Source organism: Rutidosis leptorrhynchoides, chromosome 5, assembly GCF_046630445.1.
Source record: "Rutidosis leptorrhynchoides isolate AG116_Rl617_1_P2 chromosome 5, CSIRO_AGI_Rlap_v1, whole genome shotgun sequence".
NCBI classification, from domain to species: Eukaryota; Viridiplantae; Streptophyta; class Magnoliopsida; order Asterales; family Asteraceae; genus Rutidosis; species Rutidosis leptorrhynchoides.
In genome coordinates, this window is record NC_092337.1 from 349,133,088 (window position 1) to 349,158,052 (window position 24,965).

A 24,965-nucleotide genomic window follows, 5' to 3' on the forward strand; every position below is an offset into this window, starting at 1 on the left:
AATACAGTTAGTTTTTAAAAGAGTTTTGCGAACTATTTTGTGTAGAAAACATTTGTTAAAACAGCCTAAAAAGTTGAAACCCATTTTGAGTTCATCGTTGTTCTTCCAGAGGCTGATACAGCCATTTTTTTTTTAAATTTAATTGTCTTATTTTATTTATATGTTAATCACAACTGAAAACTTTGGCTTCAATTAAATGTTATAAAGGTTATTAATTTATTATCGATTTGGGAATTGAACGTTGGTTGATCCAGTTCGTGTGAAGAAGAAAATAGATAGAAAATAAATACGGGATATAAGGAAATGGAAAAGGTTTTAAAACGGATATGTAGGCGATAGAACCTTGGTTAAGAGTGTTAGCGAGTTTTCAAGAGGTCTTGGGTTTGATCCTAGGCGTGGCCATTTTTTTAGGAAGCACTTACAAAGTCTTTTAAAGGTAGTAATATATTTATTATTATTATTATCACTCTTATTATTAATGTTATTATTATTACTAGTGTTATTGTTATTAAAATTTGTTGTTATCATGTTAATATAAATATAAATAACAGAAATTAATATTATCACCATTTTTGATATTATTAAATAATATCATTAAGTAGCATTAGTATTATTACTATTATTATTATTAGTTTTGATATTGATATATGTATTATTATTACTATTATTATTAGGGTTATTATTAGTTTCATTAATATAAGTATTAGTATTATTATTATTAAGTGTTATAAATATATTGGTTATTACAACTATTATAATCACTAATAGTCGTATTATTATTATTATCGTTATGATTAGGATTATTAACATGAAAATAATGTAAGTTATCATTATTTTAGTATTAGTATCACTTTTGTAACTATTAGTATAATAATTATTATTATTAAATAAAAGTATCGTTATTAACAATATCATTATTATTAGTATTAATATTATCATTTTAATAAAGTTATTATTAATGTTATTAGTAAATTTTGAATATCAAAACTATCATTTTTTAAACAGATAAATATTTTGTACCTAAAATATACTTATTACATATACTAAAATTATATTAAAATTTCATATAACTACATATATCAAATTTATTAATATTAGTTACATAAATACATACAAATAACAAAACTATCGATTTTTAAGTATAACATTTAAACACTCACGTATATAAATATGGATATATTAATATAACTATCTGAATATTAATCATTTTAAATATATACACAAATGAAATATATACAAAATAAAGATATAATAAATAAATTTGTTCAGTTATGATTATATGTATTAATAAATATACAAATGTTATATGTTCGTGAATCCGAGGCCAACCCTGCATTATTCAGTGATGTCATATGTATTTTTACTACGAAATACAGTATTGTGAGTTTCATTTGCTCCCTTTTTAAATGCTTTTGCAATATATATATATATATATATATATATATATATATATATATATATATATATATATATATATATATATATATATATATATATATATTTGGGACTGAGAACACATGCGCTACTTTTATAACTGTTTTACAAAATAGACACAAGTAATTGAAACTACATTATATGGTTGAATGGATCGAAGCCGAATATGCCCCTTTTAGCTTTGTAGCCTAAGAATTAGGGAGCATTATTAATTTTGAGAATTAGTGCACCCCTAATTGACGCGAATACTAAAGATTGGTCTATTGGGCCCAACAAGCCCCATTCTGGAATTTGGAATGCTTTAGTACTTCGAGTTTATCATGTCAGATGGGTGTCCCGGAATGATGGGGATATTCTATATGCATCTTGTAAAGGTCGGTTACCAGGTGTTCACCATATGAATGATTTTTATCTCTATGCAGTTTGCGAAATGCCTGATATGAGAATGATGTTTATGAAATATGAAAATCTTGTGGTCTATTAAAATGATGAAAATGATCGATTATGATAAACTAATGAACTCGCCAACCTTTTGGTTCACACTTTAAAGCATGTTTATTCTCAGGTATGAAAGAAATCTTCCGCTGTGCATTTGCTCATTTTAGAGATATTACTTGGAGTCATTCATGACATATTTCAAAAGACGTTGCATTTGAGTCGTTGGATTCATCAAGATTATTATTAAGTCAATTATAGTTGAATATATTATGAAATGGTATGCATGCATGTCAACTTTCGATGTGATGAAAGTTTGTTTTAAAAAAAAACGAATGCAATGTTTGTAAAATGTATCATATAGAGGTCAAGAACCTCGCGATGTAATTAACTATTGTGAATTATTTATAATCGATATGAACGGGTCCTTTCAGTTGGTATTAGAGCCGTGGTCTTAGCGAACCAGGTCTTTTATTAGTCTGTCTAACTGATAGTTGTTTAGATGCATTAGCGGGTCTGGACTTCGACCGTGTCTGCATGTCAAAAGTTTTGCTTATCATTTCGTATCAAAAATTATTTGCTTATCATCCTTAAAGTCTAGACACGTCTTACTGCCTCTATTGCATAGACAATGTATAGATAAATTCATATCTTAGCATATCTGTTATTGTTACCTTTGCCTGACAGCTTCCGTAGATTCCTCCGTAACTTATGGGATCTTGGCATTTTATATACATATGAAAATTATGTATTTCTAAGTCCTATAATCTATCTCATATCGAAAAATCCTTTATTCAATCGTACAAAATGGAACTCGTCACTAGTTCAAGTTCTTCGGAACTCGACAGCTATTCTGACATGGATGTTCACCTAAGCTCCGGAAACAGCATCACCAGAATGAATCAACCAATCAGCCATCCCCAAATCATCTGATGGGTTCGTAGTCAACTTAATAAATGGAGACGCGAAGAAGGCGATCCTTTCCGCCAACCAAATTCACCTCTTGGCAATGAACCTGAAGCACTTACAGGCGAATCAGTCCGAAATACCATTTTCACCCTCATTCCAGAATAGCTCGCAACGATTACATAATATCTACAATTCTATATCTCATTCATTCGCTCGTTCCGACCGACAATCATTCCAGAATAATGGAAGAAGTCAACGAGCTTCGCGCTCGAGTAATCAATTTGAAGAATATGGTGCAAAACTTACCAGCTTCAGCAACATCACCAGTACCACCAACAACCCAAGTTTCAACACCACATGCCTCAACATCTCATTCTGTACCTCGAGTATAATCATCATTCTACATGACGTTCTACATCATTTATCTTCGTTCGACATGGCGATTATGTAATCTCTAATGTTTTAGAGATTAAATATTCTTGTTCTAACGGAAAATAAAATGAGTTTAATATCATATTAACTCATTAAATCCATGATTACATATGAAGAAAATATATATGTATATATGTTTTCATAAAGATTGTAATTAAAAATTCTTTTGTACAAACTGTTAATGGTGAAAATATTTTAACGGGTAGGTAATACCCGAGGAATATTTAGATTTCACATTAATAAGTTACACTGTACATTCTTTCAAATCTGATTCAACAGTCATTTACAATCCTATTTACATCGACCGATGCACGTATCCGTTCATCACAGAGTAACCATTTTCATTCAATTTCATATTTGGATTTTAACCTATCAGAATCCGACAAGTGGCATAATGAAGAAAACATTGGACAAAATAAAATTTGTTAGAAACAAACAAATTAACTATGAGAAATTTTGTTAAGAATCCACGCTAACAAAATCCTAGCTAACTGTTCCTAGCTAACTGTTAATTCCTTATTGTACATTTAATTATCAAAATTTTATTTATCGTCATTTAATTTCTGTTATTTACTTTACTCACTTTATTGATCGTCATTTAATTTCTATTATTTATTTTACGCACTTTAAATATCGGGACACGTATACTAGGTTTTGACATATCATATCGACGCATCTATATATATTATTTGGAATAACCATAGACACTCTATATGCAGTAATGCTGGAGTTAGCTATACAGGGTTGAGGTTGATTCTACAATAATATATATACTTTGAGTTGTGATCGAGTCTGAGACATGTACACGGGTCACGATACGTATTAATTAATTTGAATACTATAAACTATATATGAATTATTGAATTAGTAACTGTGGACTGTTAACTGTGGACTACCAACATTGGACAATTAAAATGAATTAAAATATTGATTATAACATATGAAACTAAACAATTCTTCAAGTTTGTCACTTGATTTCATCTTAAACCTCATTTGTATCTTGACGATTCCAATCTACGTTCAAACCTTTCATAATCCTTGAAAACACCCCAATCGAGAGGATGAACCAACCGCACTTCATCTACGAAAGAAAAGATTGATGCATATAGTTATGCACCCAGAAAACTCTCGAAGTCTGAGTAAACGTTTAACACGTAGCTGTGCTAATTCCTTTAGTGTTATTATTACCCAAAATAAGTTGGTAATCCCTTTCAAAGTAGCAAATTTTTTCACACCTCCAGCAAGTCAACTTCGACTGTTCGTCCGAAACAACCTTATTATAACCTTGATATATATATATGCGTGCTCTTTTATTGTTACCTGGGAACCCTTTTATATTCCACCATATTACCATCAGCGTTTAATCATCTAAAAACACAGTTCTCTTGAAACCACCTCGGATTGATAACTGATGATTCAGATATGATAGCATTAAATGCAGAGGAAACAGCAAAATTGTAGATGGTCTAAATGGCCAAAAGTTTGATAATAAAGAATGGAATGTTAGGAACGTTCAATAGAAAATTTGGTACTGAAAAATAGATTGAGTTACCCATGAAGGAGACCAAGGACAAATACAAGGACGAAACCCTATATTCAAAGAAGCCAGATAATTCTATATCCGATTAAATCTTTAGAGAATATCTTACTCCGTACTCATGTTAAATCTTGTGGAAAAGCCTTCCTCACCAACCTTCGATCTTAGAAATTCTGAAAATATCATCATAAATATCTTCGATATTTCTGAGGATATTTTCATAAATATTCTTGTCCAAAATTATTTATCTCTTCATGCTATCCGTGTTACATCATAAAGGAAACTATTTTAGTTTCTAAAGTTCTTTGAAATTCGAGTTTAAATTATGAATGATTTCTGGAGAAGTGTTGGGAATTGAAGCATGAGTTAGTATAATATAATGACGTCAGGCCAACGTAGTTATATTACAGTAAGTCATGCTGAAATTTCTAATAGAACATGATGATGGTTCACAGATCTTACCCTCATCATGTGCCATATTACATAACTCTTTCATTCTACTTAACCTCCGAACATATCAAGGAAAATATATTCTTGATAGTTCTATCTTCCGTGATTCCAGAAATTTACCAAATCAATTCATGCTATTACGATCCTTCCTGCTTAGAACATTATGATCATTCGAAACTCTATATCTACGAATTCTGGATCATTATTCGCTTGATTTAAAGTCAGGAAGAGAAAACAAGAGCATGAAGCTCCGATAAATAGGGGAAAATATAAAGCCCAACAACAACACCGAAATTACAAACTGTGAATATTAATACGCATAGCAATATAAAGACACGGTAGAATTAAGAATAGTATCACCCCAAAGTAATAGTAGAAGTAAACAGATTTGTCTGGTGGAAGATTGAAAAGAAGGATGACATAAATAATAATTAGGAAAATATCAAGGATTAGAACGGGATTAAGCATTTTCACACTCTTTTGGATGTATGAACTAAGGAATGGTGAGAATAATGGAATGGAAGAGTTTAATTTATAATAGAAATATCAGACAGAGTAATCGAGGCGGATCACCACATTTAATTAAAGAAATCTAAATTTCCTTATTCACCGAAGAATCAAATCTTTTAGATTTCGAAGATTTTCTTTAAAACCCTTGAATTCCGGAATTCAACCATGACTAGTGGAAAGTTATGATGAAACTTGTTTATCTCATCTCACTCTTTTGTGATAACTTCACTCATACGCTTCGAATAATCGAATTGTTTTATCTGTATTACTCAATAATGATAAAACTCTATTTATCAACTCATATGCGTCATGAAAACATTTTTATTGTTAGCCATGACCACCTTACTCAAATTTCGGGACGAAATTTCTTTAACGGGTAGGTACTGTGATGACCTGAAAATTTCTGACCAAATTTAAACTAAATCTTTATATGATTTAATATTTCCGACACGATAAGCAAAGTTTGCAATGGAGTCTCAAAAATTTTGAACTATGATCATGAAATCATTTGACCTTCGACAAGTCCCGATGATTCACGAACAGCTAATTATAAATAAATATGTAAATACATATGTAGATATAAAAAATAGATATATGTATATATATAATATTTTGAATTAATAAAGTATACTCTAATTAATTAAAACTTAAAATGTAAAAATAACAAATAGAACAATTAAGTTATTATGAATATATCTAAATATATATGTTGCTATAAAATATATATAAAATATAAATATATAAATATCAACTATTTAGTAAAAGTCATCACATAAAATAATACTACATAAATCATACATAATATTATATTAAATTACAAATTTGAATATAATTAAAATATTAATATTATTACCATTAAAATTCATCATTTTAATTATTGTTAATACTGATATTAATATTTGTAGTAGTACTTCTAAAATGAAATATATATAAGATCTAAGTTGTATTATTATCAATAATAATATTAAAATTATTATAACTAGTATTATTATTTGTATCATTAATAAGATTATTATTATCATTATTATAATTACTAGAAAATAACACAAATTTAATCATTTTATCATTAAGAATATTATTAATATCATTTTTGTGATTAATAATAACATTATTATTATACTTGTATTATTATTAGTTAAAATATTAAGAGTATTATTATTATCCTATTTATTAGAAGATTAACTATAATCTATAGATATAAATATATAAATATAAGAGAAATACAAATAGATATTTAAATGTAGATATATAAATACGGTAATATAATCAGATATACATATACATATACGAAATTACAGTATATACATATAAGTAAATACAGGTACACAGATATATAATTATATAACTACGGTCTATATCAAATATAAATACAGAATATGTACGCATTTAGTTTTCAATTATTTTCAACAATAGGCAATACAATTTGATTCTAAAACAATTCACAAGACATCAAAATCTGTTAGATATCACATTCTTAGTGTACGAATCAGTTGAAAAGAAACTACCTTTTTATTTCTTTTATATATTTATGTACCGAGTAAACAAAACCTGTCGACCATTAACGCTAGAGAACAATCAACCATACTGTTTCAAATTGTCGATACACATGATCATTATTGATTATACATTGTATTTGTTTACTACAAATCGAAAAGGGGAGAGGAAGTTGAAAACAGAAAGCGAAGAACAAATATTCCCCTGTACATGTTTTTTTTTTCAAAACCTCAATTTCAAATCATTCTTCAAAATCTATAATTGTAGTTTGATTAGGAATCATCTATTCAAGATTTCTGCAAAGTTTAAGCCTTTAATTCCTCATAACAAACTCTAATTCTTCGAGTCAAACCTTCAAACTTAAAGGTCAAACTTCGTGTTCATCTCAAAATTCGTAATCATGTTGAAGTTTTAGGTTCAATTAAGAATACAGTTAGTTTTTAAAAGAGTTTTGCGAACTATTTTGTGTAGAAAACATTTGTTAAAACAACCTAAAAAGTTGAAACCCATTTTGAGTTCATCGTTGTTCGTCCAGAGGCTGATACAGCCATTTTTTTTTAATTTAAATGTCTTATTTTATTTATGTGTTTATCACAACTGAAAACTTTGGCTTCAATTAAATGTTATAAAGGATATTAATTTATTATCGATTTGGGAATTGAACGTTGGTTGATCCAGTTCGTGTGAAGAAGAAAATAGATAGAAAATAAATACGGGATATAAGGAAATGGAAAAGGGTTTAAAACGGATATGTAGGCGACAGATCCTTGGTTAAGAGTGTTAGCGGGTTTTCAAGAGGTCTCGGGTTTGATCCTAGGCGTGGCCATTTTTTTAGGAAGCACTTACAAACTCTTTTAAAGGTAGTAATATATTTATTATTATTATTATAACTATTATTATTAATGTTATTATTATTACTATTGTTATTGTTATTAAAATTTGTTGTTATCATTTTAATATAAATAATAGAAATTAATATTATCACCATTTTTGATATTATTAAATAATATCATTAAGTAGCATTAGTATTATTACTATTATTATTATTAGTTTTGATATTGATATATGTATTATTATTATTGTTATGATTGTTATTATTAGGGTTATTAATAGTTTCATTAATATAAGTATTAGTATTATTATTATTATTATTAAGTGTTATAAATATATTGGTTATTACAACTATTATAATCACTAATAGTCGTATTATTATTATTATTATCGTTATGATTAGGATTATTAACATGAAAATAATACAAGTTATCATTATTTTAGTATTAGTATCACTTTTGTAACTATTAGTATAATAATAATTATTATTAAATAAAAGTATCGCTATTAACAATATCATTATTATTAGTATTAATATTATAATTTTAATAAAGTTATTATTAATGTTATTAGTAAATTATGAATATCAAAACTATCATTTTTTAAACAGATAAATATTTTGTACCTAAAATATACTTATTACATATACTAAAATTATATTAAAATTTCATATAACTACATATATCAAATTTATTAATATTAGTTACATAAATACATACAAATAACAAAACTATCGATTTTTAAGTATAACATTTAAACACCCACGTATATAAATATGGATATATTAATATAACTATATGAATATTAACCATTTTAAATATATACACAAATGAAATATACAAAATAAAGATATAATAAATAAATTTGTTCAGTTATGATTATGTGTATTAATAAATATACAAATGTTATATGTTCGTGAATCCGAGGCCAACCCTGCATTATTCAGTGACATCATATGTATTTTTACTACGAAATACAGTATTGTGAGTTTCATTTGCTCCCTTTTTAAATGCTTTTGCAATATATATATATATATATATATATATATATATATATATATATATATATATATATATATATATATATATATATATATATATATATATATATTGGGATTGAGAACACATGCGCTACTTTTATAACTGTTTTACAAAATAGACACAAGTAATTGAAACTACATTATATGGTTGAATGGATCGAAGCCGAATATGTCCCTTTTAGCTTGGTAGCCTAAGAATTAGGGAACATCACTAATTTTGAGAATTAGTGCACCCCTAATTGACGGGAATCCTAAAGATAGATATATCGAGCCCAACAAGCCCCATTCTGGAATTTGGAATGCTTTAGTACTTCGAGTTTATCATGTCCGATGGGTGTCCCGGAATGATAGGGATATTCTATATGCATCTTGTTAAGGTCGGTTACCAGGTGTTCACCATATGAATGATTTTTATCTCTATGCAGTTTGCGAAATGCCTGATATGAGAATTATGTTTATGAAATATGAAAATCTTGTGGTCTATTAAAATGATGAAAATGATCAATTATGATAAACTAATGAACTCACCAACCTTTTGGTTCACACTTTAAAGCATGTTTATTCTCAGGTATGAAAGAAATCTTCCGCTGTGCATTTGCTCATTTTAGAGATATTACTTGGAGTCATTCATGACATATTTCAAAATACGTTGCATTCGAGTCATTGGATTCATTAAAAATATTTCTTAAGTCAATTATAGTTGAATATATTATGAAATGGTATGCATGCTTGTCAACTTTCGATGTGATGAAAGTTTGTCTTTTAAAAAAAACGAATGCAATGTTTGTAAAATGTATCATATAGAGGTCAAGAACCTCGTGATGTAATCAACTATTGTGAATCATTTATAATCGATATGAACGGGTCCTTTCAATACACATCCATTTAACAGTTATCATTAGAGAAATTAAACAGAAATTTGGAAACGGGTGTGTTTTTTTTTCTGTTCGTGATTATATTTTGCCAATAGCTAAATACAAATCAATCATCACAATTCAAGAATACATAGGTGTTAGGAATCGTATACACGAACTAACTGTAAGTTTTCAAATGTTAATTCCTTCGATTGAATTTAAATTTCGAGGTCAAAATTTAAATTTAAAAAGTCAAAACATATGTTCTTCGTGAAATTCAAATTTTAGATGAAGTTTTTGGATCAATTGATGATTTATAAAGTTTATAATGGTGATTTGAAACACAATTGGTGTTGTGATTTTTGTCTAAAACACTTTCAATTTCAAAATCAAGTTTTTATTTTATTTTTGTTGAAGTCGTAACTGCAGCAGCAGTTTTAGTTGATTTTAATTTTTTTTCATTTTCTAAATACACGAGCAAGTAATGTTGATTGTTTATATTTATGTGAAGTATCAAAAATCTTGGTTGTGATTAGAAATTGGTTTGGTCGATTGGTTGATATTGATAAAGAAGATGATGAACAAACGAAACGGGTTATAATTATTTAGGGTTAGCATTATAACAGAAAAACTTATATGGAGGAATGGTCAAGGGTTGTGTTGGCGAACGGGAGGACGCGGGTTCGAGCCCGGTTCGGGGCATTTTTTTTATAAAAGAGCTTATATGAAGGTAGTTTTATTTTTATTTTCATTATTATGTTATTATAACTATTATTATTTTTTATGATTATTATTATTATTGTTATTATTAGTCATTGTTATTATTACTAGTATTATAGTTATTACTATTATTATTACTAATAAAGTATTAGATACCATTTATTATTATTAATATGATTATAATTATAATTACAATTAGGATATTTATTATTATTGTTAATACTAATATTATTATCATTACTAGTATTATTATTAAGTAGGATAATTATTGATATTATCATTAATAATAAGATTGTTATTGTTATTATTATGAGTAGGATTATTATTATTATTATTATTATTATTATTATTATTATTATTATTATTATTATTATTATTATTATTATTATTATTATTATTATTATTATTATTATTATTATTATTATTATGTAAAATAATAAAAGTTATTATTATTTTCATTAATATTAGTATCAGTAACATTTAGAATTTTTATTATTATTATTAACAAAAGTATTATTATTAAGATTACCACTAGTAATAAGATTGTTATTATTATTATTATTATTATTATTATTATTATTATTATTATTATTATTATTATTATTATTATTATTATTATTATTATTATTAAGTATTAGGTATTATTATCAAAATTATTATTTTCATTACCATTACTATTAAATAATTCATTTTATTAAAAACTACTATTATTATCATTATTATGAGATTTATTATAAAAATTATCATTAATATTATCATTTATAGAATTATTAATACTACTATCATTATTATTAATATTAGTACTATCATTATTATTATTGTTATCACTTAAAATATTATCTTGGTATTATTAAAATATTGCTTTAACAAACAAACGATATTTATATATAAATATATTTAATACATATAACATAACAAAATTTTATATTTTTATGTACAAAATGAATATATAAAACATATATATATTATTAATATAAAAAGAATATAACTAATAAATTATATATATATATATTATTTATTCGATTACAACTATGTATATTAATAAATATACAAATGATATAGGTTCGTGAATCCGAGGCCAACCCTGCATTATTCAGTTGTTCAATGCCGTCATATGTATTTTTACTACAAAATACAGTATCGTGAGTTTCATTACTCCCTTTTTAAATACTTTTGCAATATATATTTTTGGGACTGAGAATACATGCGCTGCTTTTATAAATGTTTTACAAAATAGACACAAGTACTCGAAATTACATTCTATGTTGGATTATGAATACCGAATATCACCCTTTTAGCTTGGTAGCCTAAGAATTAGGGAACAGACACCCTAATTGACGCGAATCCTAAAGGTAGATCTACGGGCACTAACTCCCCCCCATACTGGAAAATGGTATGCTTTAGTACTTCGAGTTATTAATACAGATGGATTTCTGTTTTGGGGATATTCTATATGCATTTTGTTAATGTCGGTTACCAGGTGTTCAACATAAGAATGGTTTTTATGGAGTTTGCATGTTATTGAAAAATGGAAATGAGTATCTTGTGGTCTATTACATAATTGGAAATGATTGTTTATGATAAACTAATGAACTCACCAACATTTTGGTTGACACTTTAAAGCATGTTTATTCTCAGGTATTAAAGAAATCTTCCGCTGTGCATTTGCTCATTTTAGAGATATTACTTGGAGTCATTCATGACAAATTTCAAAAGATGTTGCAATCGAGTCATTGCGTTCATCAAGATTATTATTAAGTCAATTATAGTTGGATATATTATGAAATGGTATGCATATCGTCAACTGTCATGAAATGAAAGATTGTCTTTTAAAAATGAATGCAATGTTTGTAAAATGTATCATATAGAGGTCAAATACCTCGCGATGTAACCATATGTTATTGTATTCATCCTTATGGATTGGGACGGGTCACTTCATGTTATTCGGTTTCGAAAACGAGGAAATTTAGCTCCTCGGTTTATTGGTCCGTTTAAGATTTTAGCTCGTGTTGGTGAAGTGGCGTGTCGTTTGGAATTACCCGAAGAGCTTGCGGGGATCCATAATACATTTCATGTTTCCCATCTCCGTAAGTGTCTTACGGATGATTCTGCATGGGTACCATTAGAAGAGATTGAGCTAAACAACAAGTTAGAGTATGTTGAGAAGCCAATTGCTATACTCGATGAAAAGGTAAAGAGGTTGAGACATAAAGAGGTGAGAAATTTTAAAGTTCAATGGAGTCGTAGTAAAGGTTCCGAGTTTACATGGGAACCTGAAGAGTTTGTATTGGTGTATCTTCCGGCTTGTCATGCGGCTTGGATCGCGAGGACGCGCTCCGATTCAAGTGGGGGAGAGTTATAACATCCCGTTTTCTTCATACGTGTCTTAAGGTACTTATTTAATCGTTAGAACGTTTATAATTGGCTTGTTTATGGGATTAAACGATTTTAGAGTGTTAACTTATTGTATGCAAGATATATATATATATATATATATATATATATATATATATATATATATATATATATATATATATATATATATACATACATATATATATATATACATATATACATATATACATATATACATATATGTTTGAGAATGTATGCATGTATAAGTATATGCATGGGTTTTGATAGTGTTAAGCCATGTGAGACTTAAAGACAAAGTTGAAACGTATATAGGAAGCGTGAACGAGGTGTACAAGTCGAATAAATCAATAGTTGTGTTAAGTTGTCAAAATGGCCAGTTGTAGGCCATTGCCGCGCCGCGAGGCTCTTGGGCGTGCCGCAACAAATAAAGCAAATCAAAGTCAAGAGTGGATTAAGACAGCTCGAAAATCCAGTGTATTGTCGCGCCGCGACAATTGAGGTCGCGACGCGACAAAGCTGTAGATCTGACCCATTTTTCCTATTTAAAAAGGGGTGGTCCAAGGGTATTTTCGTCTTGTCGCGTATGGATCTGATTGGAGCATTAAACCTCAACCACTTATCTCATTTATTCAATTTCTTTTCTCTTTTCTTCTTCTATTTACTCTCAAAACATAAAAACCATTTAAACTAAAAGTAAGATTTGAGAGTGAAGAATTGTGAATCGATCTTTGGAGCAAGAAGTAAAGTTGTTCTCCTTGTTCTTAGTTACGAGTTGATAGTGTTGGTAAGTCTTAACTCCATGTTTTAAGTTCTAGTTAATTTATGGCTAGGGTTTGGGTCATTTGAGGCTTGTAAGACCCATTTGGGAATTTAATGGGTGAATTTGGATTATATTGATGTAAAGAAACCCTAATAACTATAACCTAGGGTTTGGTTATGCAAATCGAGATTTGTAAGTGTTAAATTGTGTTGTTAGTCACTAATACACTTGTAAATTGATGAAAGATTTGCTAATAGGTTCGTGTTTGGCCAATTTGCAAGTCTAAGTGTTAAAATGGGTCAAAAGGGGTAATGTTGACCTCGTTGGGCAAAGATGAGTATGAAAATACCCTAAAAGGTAGTAGTTATTGTTATTGAACTATAATCACTAGTTTTTAGTGATTGATGATGAGTCTTGGCCATTAATGGGCGATTTAGAGTAATGAGTCATTTAATGCAAATGGGTCATTAAATGCTTAAGTGATAAATGTTGGTGGCAAGTCCAACTAGTTTGGTGTATTGAAATTGTATTTATTGTATTAAGTACTTCACTTTGAATCTTGCGGGGTTGTTAATTCATTGCCTAGTCTATAAGGTGAGTGGAGTAATTATACATATGTGTATATGACGTATTTATTTGTGAATGTTATGATATGAACCATCGAGCCGGTAGTGCCATAACATATATGTGACGAATGTCAAAGTATGAACCATCGACCCGGTAGCACTATAAAATGAGGCGTGAACCATCGAGCCGATAGCGCTGAAGTGTGAACCAAAGAGCTGGTAGCACTATAAAATTATGATATGAACCATCGAGCCTGTAGTATCAAAGTGTGAACCATCGAGCCGGTAGCACTATAAAATTATGATGTGAACCATCAAGCTGGTAGCATCAAAGTGTGAACCACGAGCCGGTAGCACTATAAAACAAAGTGTGAACCATCGAGCCGGTAGCACTATAAAAGAGTATGACTCAAATGCGTATGGTATGAACCATCGAGCCGGTAGCACCATAGCGTTATGGTTAACCATATGGGGGTTTGTTCATTGTTTAGCATATTATATATACATATATATATATATATATATATATATATATATATATATATATATATATATATATATATATATATATATATATATATATATATATATATATATATATATATATATATATATATATATATATATATATATATATATATATATATATATATATATATATATATATATATATATATATATATTGTGTTGAGTATATGCTAATGCGATTTTGTGATATTGTACAACTTGTTAGTATTACGAGTTTGATGACATGCTTTTTGAGTTACAAGTTTGTATACGGTATTGTGTAAGTGGTTGCAAGTAAGTAGATTATATATGTATACGTATAACTATTGCACTCACTAAGCTTTAGCTTACCCTCTCGTTGTTTACATTTTTAGGTGCGAACACGGAGAAAGGAAAAAGGGTTATTGGGCATTAGATTCCCATTATGCTTGCTAGTTAAAGCTTTTGGAAGATGACCTAATGCTTTTGGGTAGTTTAACCCCAAACCATGCTCAGGTGTAGTTTGGATTAAAACTATCATTTCAAATGGGTCGAACTTGTATTACATTTGATTAATGGCCCTAGTGCCTTTTGTAAACACTAAACTTGTTGTACGTTTTAATGGGTTGTATGGAATGGTTTATATCATTCCAATGGCACTTAATGTTCGTTACTATAAAAAAAATTTTTATCCGGTTGAATACGGGTTGGGTTATTTCAATTAAACAAAGTATTAAGACCTTATTACGGTTTAAATCCCCAATTAGTTGGAATATATGACTTCGGGTATAAGGTTAATTTGGCGAAGACCCTTGGACTTTATAATTATGACCGATGGACTATTATGGACAAAACAAGATGGACTTATCAAATAATCCATGACAAAGGACAGTTAACCCATGGTATTGAATTAAAATCAACACGTCAAACATCATGATTACGGAAGTTAAAATAAACATAATTCTTCTATTTTATATCTCATCGTACTTTTAAATTATCGCACTTTTATTTATCGTACTTTTATTTATCGCACTTTTATTTATCGTCATTTATTTTTAAGCTTTACTTGTATTTTTAATTATTGTACTTTTATTTATCGTCATTTACTTTACGCTTTAAAATAAGTTATATTTATATTTAATATTTTGCATTAGGTTTTAACTGTGATCTAAGTTTAAAAATCGACAAACCGGTCATTAAACGGTAAAACCCCCTTAAAATAATAATAATACTGCTTATATATATATATATATATATATATATATATATATATATACACACACACACACACACACATATATATAAAAATATAGTTAATAAAAATATAGTGTAAACTCAGCTGATCCCGGTGGAATGAACCGGCCTTACTAAAGACTACACTACTCTACGATTAGGTACACTGCCTATAAGTGTTGTAGCAAGGTTTAGGTATATCTATTCTATAAATAAATAAATAACTTGTGTAAAATTGTATCGTATTTGATAGTATTTCGTAGTAAACTATAATAGTATTTCATACTACACCTCGCACACATCAAGTATCTTTGGCGCCGCTGCCGGGAAAATCACGTCAAAGCGAAACGCTATATTCTAAAAAAAAAAAAATAGTTTTTAAGGTATTTTGTAAAAATATATTTATATAAGTTTTAAATATTAAAAACAAAAATATAAAAAAAAGAAAAAAGAGAAAAATATATATCTATATTTTTAAGTGTTTAAATTAAAAAGTTTAATATTTTTTTATTACTTTTGTTAAAAGTTATAAAAACTAATAAGTAATTTTTTTTTAAAAAATATAAGTTTTATTTAAACTACATAATATTTTCTATAAATTTAAATCAGGAAAAAAAATTAAAACTGAAATTGGGCCGAAGCCTGTCGAAGCCCAACTTCTGGCCTGGATCCACACTCCATGCGATCACATGGCCCAGACAACCAAAACTCATGCGATCGCATGAGTCAGTCTGACAGGTCTGAAACCTAGTACGTACGAATTAGGGTTACATTTTTAATTATTATTATTATTATTAATTAATTATAGTTAGGGTTTAATTGAATAATAGTTAGTTTTAGTTTTAATTAATTTTGTATTTTAAGTTCTAATTAGTTTTATTAATTTATAAATTAGTACCTTTTTTTAATAAATAATATAAATATAATATTTTAATAAAAATTCTATTTTTATAACTTTAAGTTTTATTTTTATATTTTGTATCTTTTTATTCGTTTAATTCGTAATTTGTATATTTATCGTTCATAATTAGTTTTAAACTTAGTTTTTGCCGTAGTTATTTTATTTTTTTATATTTTTAGGCTTGCCGTAAAATCCCTTAAGAGCTATTTCTTTAGATTAAGATTTAGGCGCTTTAAAATTTTGCGACGCAGTTATAAATTTTAGTACCTTTTTAAGTAATTGCCGTTTTTCGTTTATAATTCCTTTTAAGCTTTAATACCTTTAGTCGCAACTTTTAGTTTTAAGTTTTTAGACGCTAAGTTTTAGACGTAAAATTTAATTTCTAAGTTTAGATTGTTTTTCGACGTTTGTTTTTCGACTTCTTATTTTTCGACGCGCTTTTTCTTTCTCATTTCTACACTCTAGTTTTTAGGACATAGAATTTTCTTTAAATTTTGACGAAAAATTATTTTAAGCAATTAAATTGATAGACATCCAAAATTTTCTGGTTCATAGTAATAGTTGGATTTGCTAGTGGCGAGTTGTGGGCTTCCGATTTAAAGGGTCCTGGCTACCTGCTGCATCTATTGGCTATTCGAAACGTGGCCAAAAGCAGAAAAGTCTATTAATTTGATAACTTATATAATTTTTATCTTTATAACTAATAGGATATTCAGTGAATGCACCGAGCAAAACGTTCACCATCTTTCATACGTTCACCTCCTGTAACTCGATCAAGACATTTATTTAATATTGTCGCCATTGATTTTTCTTTAGAATCATCATCTAGTCGAACAAGTACTCCAACTCAAATTTCTAATAATCTAATTTTTGAAACCGACTTCACAATTGAGGACCCGGAGGATATTCAAGGACAATTCAGGGATCCTGAACCACTAGTCATTCCTCCTGAACCACAAATTATTCAGCCAGAGATTATCGAGGAAGAAACCGTTAAATCAGAATCCTCTAGTGATTCAGATTCAATAAATTCAGATATGGAAGAAACGGAACCTCAAAGTATGGAAGACCGAATCAAAGCCACACGCACGGGCCAAGGTCATGCCATTAATCAGCCAGATGTTAATGCGCCAGATTTTGAAATCAAAGGACAAATCCTACACATGATCACCAATCAGTGCCAATTTAGTGGTACAACAAAAGAAGATCCAAACGAACATCTTCGAACTTTTAGTAGGATTTGTAATCTATTTAAGATCCGAGAAGTTGAGGATGAAACTATTTATCTCATGTTGTTCCCCTGGATTTTAAAGGAGGAAGCCAAAGATTTGTTAGAATTGTTACCCGAATGAGCGATTGATTCATGGGATGTTTTAGTTGAGAAATTTCTCAAAAGATTCTTTCTGGCATCTAAAGCCGTGAGACTTCAAGGAGAAATTGCCACATTCGCACAAAAGCCAAATGAAACGTTATATGAGGCATGGACAAGATTCGGAAAAATGTTGAGAGGATGTCCTCAACATGGTCTAGATACTTATCAAATAGTTCAAATATTTTACAAAGGAGTTGACGTCGCCACACGAAAAGACATCGACACAGCTGGTGGTGGTTTCATTATAAAGAAAACCGCAACCGAAGCTCACAAAATTATTGATAATACAGCATCCCACTCACATGAGTGGCATCAAGAAAAAGATATCTTTCGTTCATCTAAAGCAGCTAGAGCCGATTCTAGCCATGACTTTGATTCCATTTCCGCAAAGCTATATGCTTTTGAGAGACTAATGAAAAAGATGACTAAAGATATTCACGCAATACGAATTAGTTGTGAGCAGTGTGGAGGACCACATTTGACAAAAGATTGTCTCAGTGTTGAACAAACAATGGAACAAAGAGAGAATCTTTCATACATGAACCAAAGGCCGGGAAATAATTTTCAAAATAATTATCAACCGCCAAGGCCAAACTATAATCGAAATCAAAACATTCCGTACAAATCAAATGCTCGGCAAAATAACCAACAAGGTCCTAGTAATCAACAAGTATCCAATAATACTTAGAATCAGCAAAGACCTAGTTATTTTAATAAACCACCACAAACCGATGAGAAAAAGGCAAACTTGGATGAAATGATGGCAAAGTTAATAGAATCTCAAAACCAGTTATTTACATCTCAGAAACAAACTAATGAACAAAATGCTCAAGCATTTAGAAATCAACAAGCTTCAACCCAAAATCTGGAACAAGAAGTAAGTAACCTAGCGAGGTTAATTGGAGAAAGAAAACCGGGGAGTCTACCTAGCGATACAAATGCTAACCCCTGAAATGAAACAGCTAAAGTCATTACCACAAGAAGTGGTATTACACTTAAACCACTTGAAATACCTGTAATTTTTGATGACTCTATTCTTACTACACGGGCACCACAGCTTGAACAAGAGAAGGAAACAGAACCGGTAGTTGAAAATGTTAATGAAGATAACACAGTTAAGGCAAAGCCTTATGTTAAACCATACCAACCACCACTTCCATACCCGAGTAAAATGAGAAAAGAAAGACTTGAAGCCGAGCAATCCAAATTCTTGGATATGTTTAAACAAATAAATGTCAATCTTCCTTTTATTGATGTGATTTCAGGAATGCCAAGATATGCTAAATTCCTGAAAGATCTAATCACAAATAGAAGAAAAATGGAAGAACTCTCGGCTGTTACAATGAATGCTAATTGTTCTGCAGTGCTGTTGAATAAGATACTAGAAAAATTGTCAGATCCAGGAAGTTTCACAATTCCATGTTTTCTGGGTAGTCTTAGTTCAATAGAAGCATTGCCAGACTTAGGTGCTAGTATAAATTTAATGCCGTATTCATTATATGTTAAACTAGACCTTGGAGAATTGAAACCAACACGAATAAGTATACAATTAGCCGATCAATCAATAAAATATTCTAGAGGGATAATGGAGAACATGCTAGGTAAAGTTGGTACTTTAGTATTTCTAGTAGACTTTGTTATTCTGGACATGGAAGAAGATTCTCGAGTTCCTCTTATATTAGAAAGACCATTCTTAAACACGACTAAAGCAATAATAGACGTGTTCGGTAAGAAACTGACCCTAAGTATAGAGGACTAGAGTGTTACCTTTTATGTTGATAGAGATCTGCAGATGATACATGTTATTATGTTCAAACTATAGATTCACAAGAAGAATTGTTACAAGAATTTTTAGAATTACAAGGAACAAGAGAATGTTCTTTAGGAGAAGGAACTGAACCAATTGATGAAGCTGAAATGTTAGTTACACTCATGGCTAATGAATACGAACTAACAACTGAAGAACTTCAAATGCTGAAAGAGGAAGACATATATCGATATAAATCATCGATAGAAGAACCACCGATATTAGAATTAAAGCCACTTCCAAATCATTTGGAATACGCTTATTTACATGGTGAATCTGAATTACCTGTAATAATCTCGTCTTCTCTTACGAAAAATGAAAAATCTCAACTCATTTCTATGCTAAAAGCTCATAAACCAGCTATTGCATGGAAGATTCATGACATTAAAGGTATAAGTCCTTCGTATTGCACACATAAAATCCTTATGGAAGAAGGTCATAAAACATATGTGCAACGCCAATGAAGTCTAAATCCTAATATGCAAGATGTTGTTAAGAAAGAAATTATTAAACTGCTTGATGCAGGTTTAATTTATCCAATCTCTGATAGTCCATGGGTAAGCCCAGTTCAATGCGTACCTAAGAAGGGTGGCATCACTGTCATCACAAATAAAAAAGATGAGCTTATTCCTACTAGGACTGTAACAGGATGGTTTGTTTGTATTGATTATATAAAATTAAATGACGCCACTAGAAAAGATCACTTTCCCTTACCTTTCATTGATCAAATGTTAGATTGGTTAGCTGGGAATAGTTACTATTGTTTTCTTGACGGTTTCTCCAGATATTTTCAAATTCCAATCGCACCCGAGGACCAAGAGAAAACCACCTTCACGTGCCCTTATGGTACTTTTGCTTAAAAACGCATGCCATTTGGACTTTGCAATGCCTTTGCAACCTTTCAAAAGTGCATGATGGCGATTTTTCACGACATGATAGAAGAATGCAGAGAAGTTTTCATGGATGACTTTTCAATCTTCAGTGATAATTTTGAAACATGTCTAGTTAATGTTGAACGAATGTTTATTAGATGCGAAAAATCAAATCTAGTTCTTAATTGGGAGAAATGTCATTTCATGGTTAAAGAAGGCATCGTTCTTGGTCATAAAATCTCAAGTGAAGGAATTGAAGTGGATATAGCTAAAGTAGATGTAATTGTTGAACTTCCACATCCCACCAATGTTAGAGGAGTTAGGAGTTTTCTAGGGCATGCCGGTTTTACAGACATTTCATAAAAGATTTTTCTAAAATTGCCACTCCTATGAATAAACTCCTTGAAAAAGATGCTCCATTCATCATTTCAGATGAATGCATCAAATCTTTTAATATTCTTAAAGAAAAACTCACTAATGCGCCGATCATGATGACTCAAAATTGGAATCTACCATTTGAACTCATGTGCGATGCAAGTGATTTTGCAATGGGGCCGTTTTAGGACAAAGGATTGAAAAACGATTTCAACCTATTTATTATGCTAGTAAGACGTTAAAAGGAGTACAAACAAATTACACAACCACTGAAAAAGAACTCCTTGCTATTGTCTTTGCTTTTAACAAATTTCGTTCATATCTCGTTCTAGCTAAAACGGTGGTCTATGCTGATCATTGTGCTCTTAGATACCTATTTTCAAAACAAGATGCTAAACCACGATTAATTCATTGGATCTTACTCTTACAAGAGTTCGACATTGAAATCCGAGATAAAAAGGGAGCAGAAAATCTCGCAGCTGATCATCTTTCTCGCCTTGAAAATCCCGAATTAGAAGTTCTAAATGAATTAACCATACAAGATAACTTTCATGATGAATATCTCTTGCAAATCGATTATAGTGAAATTTCATGGTTTGCAGACTTTGCAAACTACTTAGTATGTGGATTCCTTGAAAAATGGTTGTCGTACCAAAAACGAAAGAAATTCTTTAGTGATATAAAACACTATTTTTGGGAGGATCCACATTTGTTTAAGAGATGTCCATATGGAATAATACGTCGATGCGTATTCGGGGATGAAGCTAGTCAAATCTTAAACCATTGTCACACAGGACCACAGGAGGGCATTATGGGCCTCAAATCACAGCAAAGAAAGTCTACGATGCTGGATTCTATTGGCCTTCAATTTTTAAAGACGCGCACCTTCTTTGTAAATCCTGTAATGCATGTCAAAGGGCCTAAAAAATAAGTCAACGTGATGAAATGCCACAAAATGTCATTCAAGTATGTGAAGTATTTGACGTTTAGGGTATTGACTTTATGGGTCCATTTCCAAAATCTCATAATAATCTCTACATTCTCGTTGCCATTGATTATGTATCTAAATGGGCGAAAGCACAAGCTCTCCCAACTAACGATGCATGAGTTGTAGTCAACTTCTTAAAATGTCTTTTTGCTAGGTTCGCAACACCGATAGCTTTAATAAGTGATCGGGGTACTCATTTTTGTAATAAACAACTTGAGAAAGTTCTCAAAAGATATGGAGTAACTCATAAAATCTCAACCGCTTATCATCCACAAATAAGTGGACAAGTTGAAAATACCAACTGAGCATTAAAACGTATTCTAGAGAAAACTGTAGGATCAAATCCAAAGGAATGGTCCATAAAATTGGAGGATGCACTTTGGGCTTTTAGAACAGCCTACAAAACTCCAATTGGTACCACACCTTTTAAACTCGTTTACGGAAAAACATGTCACCTTTCAGTAGAAATTGAGCACAAAGCATTTTGGACTTTGAAGACATGTAATCTTGATTTGCATGAAGCCGGACGTCTACGATTAAGTCAACTAAACGAATTAGAAGAATTAAGACATGATGCATATGAAAATTCGTTAATCTATAAGGAAAGAACGAAGAAATGGCATGATAAAAGAATCAGAAGTTCAAAAGAATTTAAGGAAGGAGACGGAGTTCTTCTTTTCAATTCACGATTCAAGCTATTTCCTAGAAAATTGAAATCAAGATGTTCTGGACCATTCATAGTCAAAAGAGTTTTCCCATATGGAATAATAGAGTTGATAAATTCAAATGGGATTGAATTTAAAGTTAATGGTCACAGAGTTAAACATTACATATATGGTCCGATGGAAGTTGACAATGAAGTTAATCATAATTTCACCACCAAAGAAAAACCTCAGAATGAAAACATAAATATGTTTTCAACGACATATGAAAAACCAAAATTTGAAGATGGAGAGGTTTCAAATTGGAGTGAAGAAGAAGAATTTCTATATAAACCTCCCATTCCAAGAAAAGAGGTAAAATATGAACAAGAGATCCAAGTAGAAGTAAAAGAACCAAGAAAAGAGCACCCGGAAAAGGTTAACAAACCAACTCCACTTACTAAAGTGGGAGACCCAGGTGAATTTATCATTTCTTGCATGCTTAAAGATGGTGCTATGTATAATGGGCTCGCAGATTTAGGGGCAAGTGCGAATATTATGCCTCTTTCCTTATACAAAAGATTAGGTGTGGGTAAATTAAGACCAACCAGCATAGGTGTTCAATCATTTAACCTAACCATTAAACACCCGATTGGAATAGCCAACAATTTACTTGTTAAAGTGAAAAGTTTGACCTTTGTTGCAGATTTCATAGTTATTAATATGGAGGAAGACCTTGATATTCCTCTAATTTTAGATCGCCCATTTTTAGCGACCACCGAGGCGGTTTTTGATGTAAGAGAAGGTAGAATGACACTTAGGGATGGTGACAAATCGGTCACCTTTGTGAATCGAAAGTTTAAATATCCACCAACCAAAACTGTTGAACCAATAAAAACACCTAAGTGTGGGGAAGATGAAGAAACACCTAATGATAACCCGATAACAAAGAACCCCGTTGTTGATACGAAATTAGATGACCCTGTTTTTAACAGTTCAATGAAGAAACTTTATAACAGATTCAAGATGCTAGGATTAAGGGGAACTTTAAGTTATGTAACCGATTAGTATCCAATTTGTCGCCTAAAGAAAAGGCGATGTTAGTTAAATTTGTGAATGTTACAGAGGAAATCAACAAATGGCTTGAAGCAAAAATCAGAGATATGCAAGTTGTTGATGGTCAAATTGAAATTAACAATGAAGTTAATCACAAGTTCAACACCACAGCTAACTAAGTGTGGGGAGATTCAAATGTTCTAAGATATAATGCTGTTTAGAGTTAGATTTTCTATTTTCGTTTAGTTTTCGAGAATGGAATCCGATTGGTCTTTCCCTAGCAGACACTAAAGAACTAGTCTTCTCTCCCCATTCTGAATTTTTTGTTTTTTAGGTTTTACGAGATGAAGAATTCCTTTGATCTGAACCATGGTCTATTGCTACGCGCTTTGATTGCTAAACGTAATAATGACACCCTCCCGAGTGACCTGGTGTCAGTAATAAGAGGAAAAGGTGACGAAGTGAGAAAAGAACTCAGGAAAGAACATAATAAGATACATTTTGGTAGAGGAAAATCATTATCCGCAGAAAAAAGAAGAGCAAGACATCTTGAAAAATGTCATAAATGTGGGAAATGGTCACACGAAGGGAAATGCTCGAACAATCAGACACATTCCAATACCGAGTTCGTTACTCTATGCAGAGAAGGACCGTTCATATGTTTAGAAGAAAGATTATTGAAAATTCTAGGTTACGCTTATGTAGCAATGGAAAACCAAATCGAACGACTCTCTTACGAGTCAACTAAAGCAGGTCTCTGAGAATTCTATCTCATAGGTAAGTATGTACAGTTTTTATCTTTATTGCTTTTAACCTTTTGATAATAAACGCTGAATCGTTCGCTATAAAGTATTAAATTGATATTCGATAAAATTAGGTGTAATAAA

The 24,965-nt window shown here is 30.1% G+C and overlaps 1 non-coding gene across 1 annotated transcript; it reads right to left on the reverse strand.

Annotated features, from left to right (window-relative positions):
* Positions 1–18,388: 18,388 nt before the first annotated feature.
* Positions 18,389–18,495, reverse strand: LOC139851042 (small nucleolar RNA R71). The gene has a single exon (XR_011760406.1). It is a non-coding gene; the product is annotated as a small nucleolar RNA R71 (small nucleolar RNA).
* Between the last annotated feature and the right edge of the window lie 6,470 nt (positions 18,496–24,965).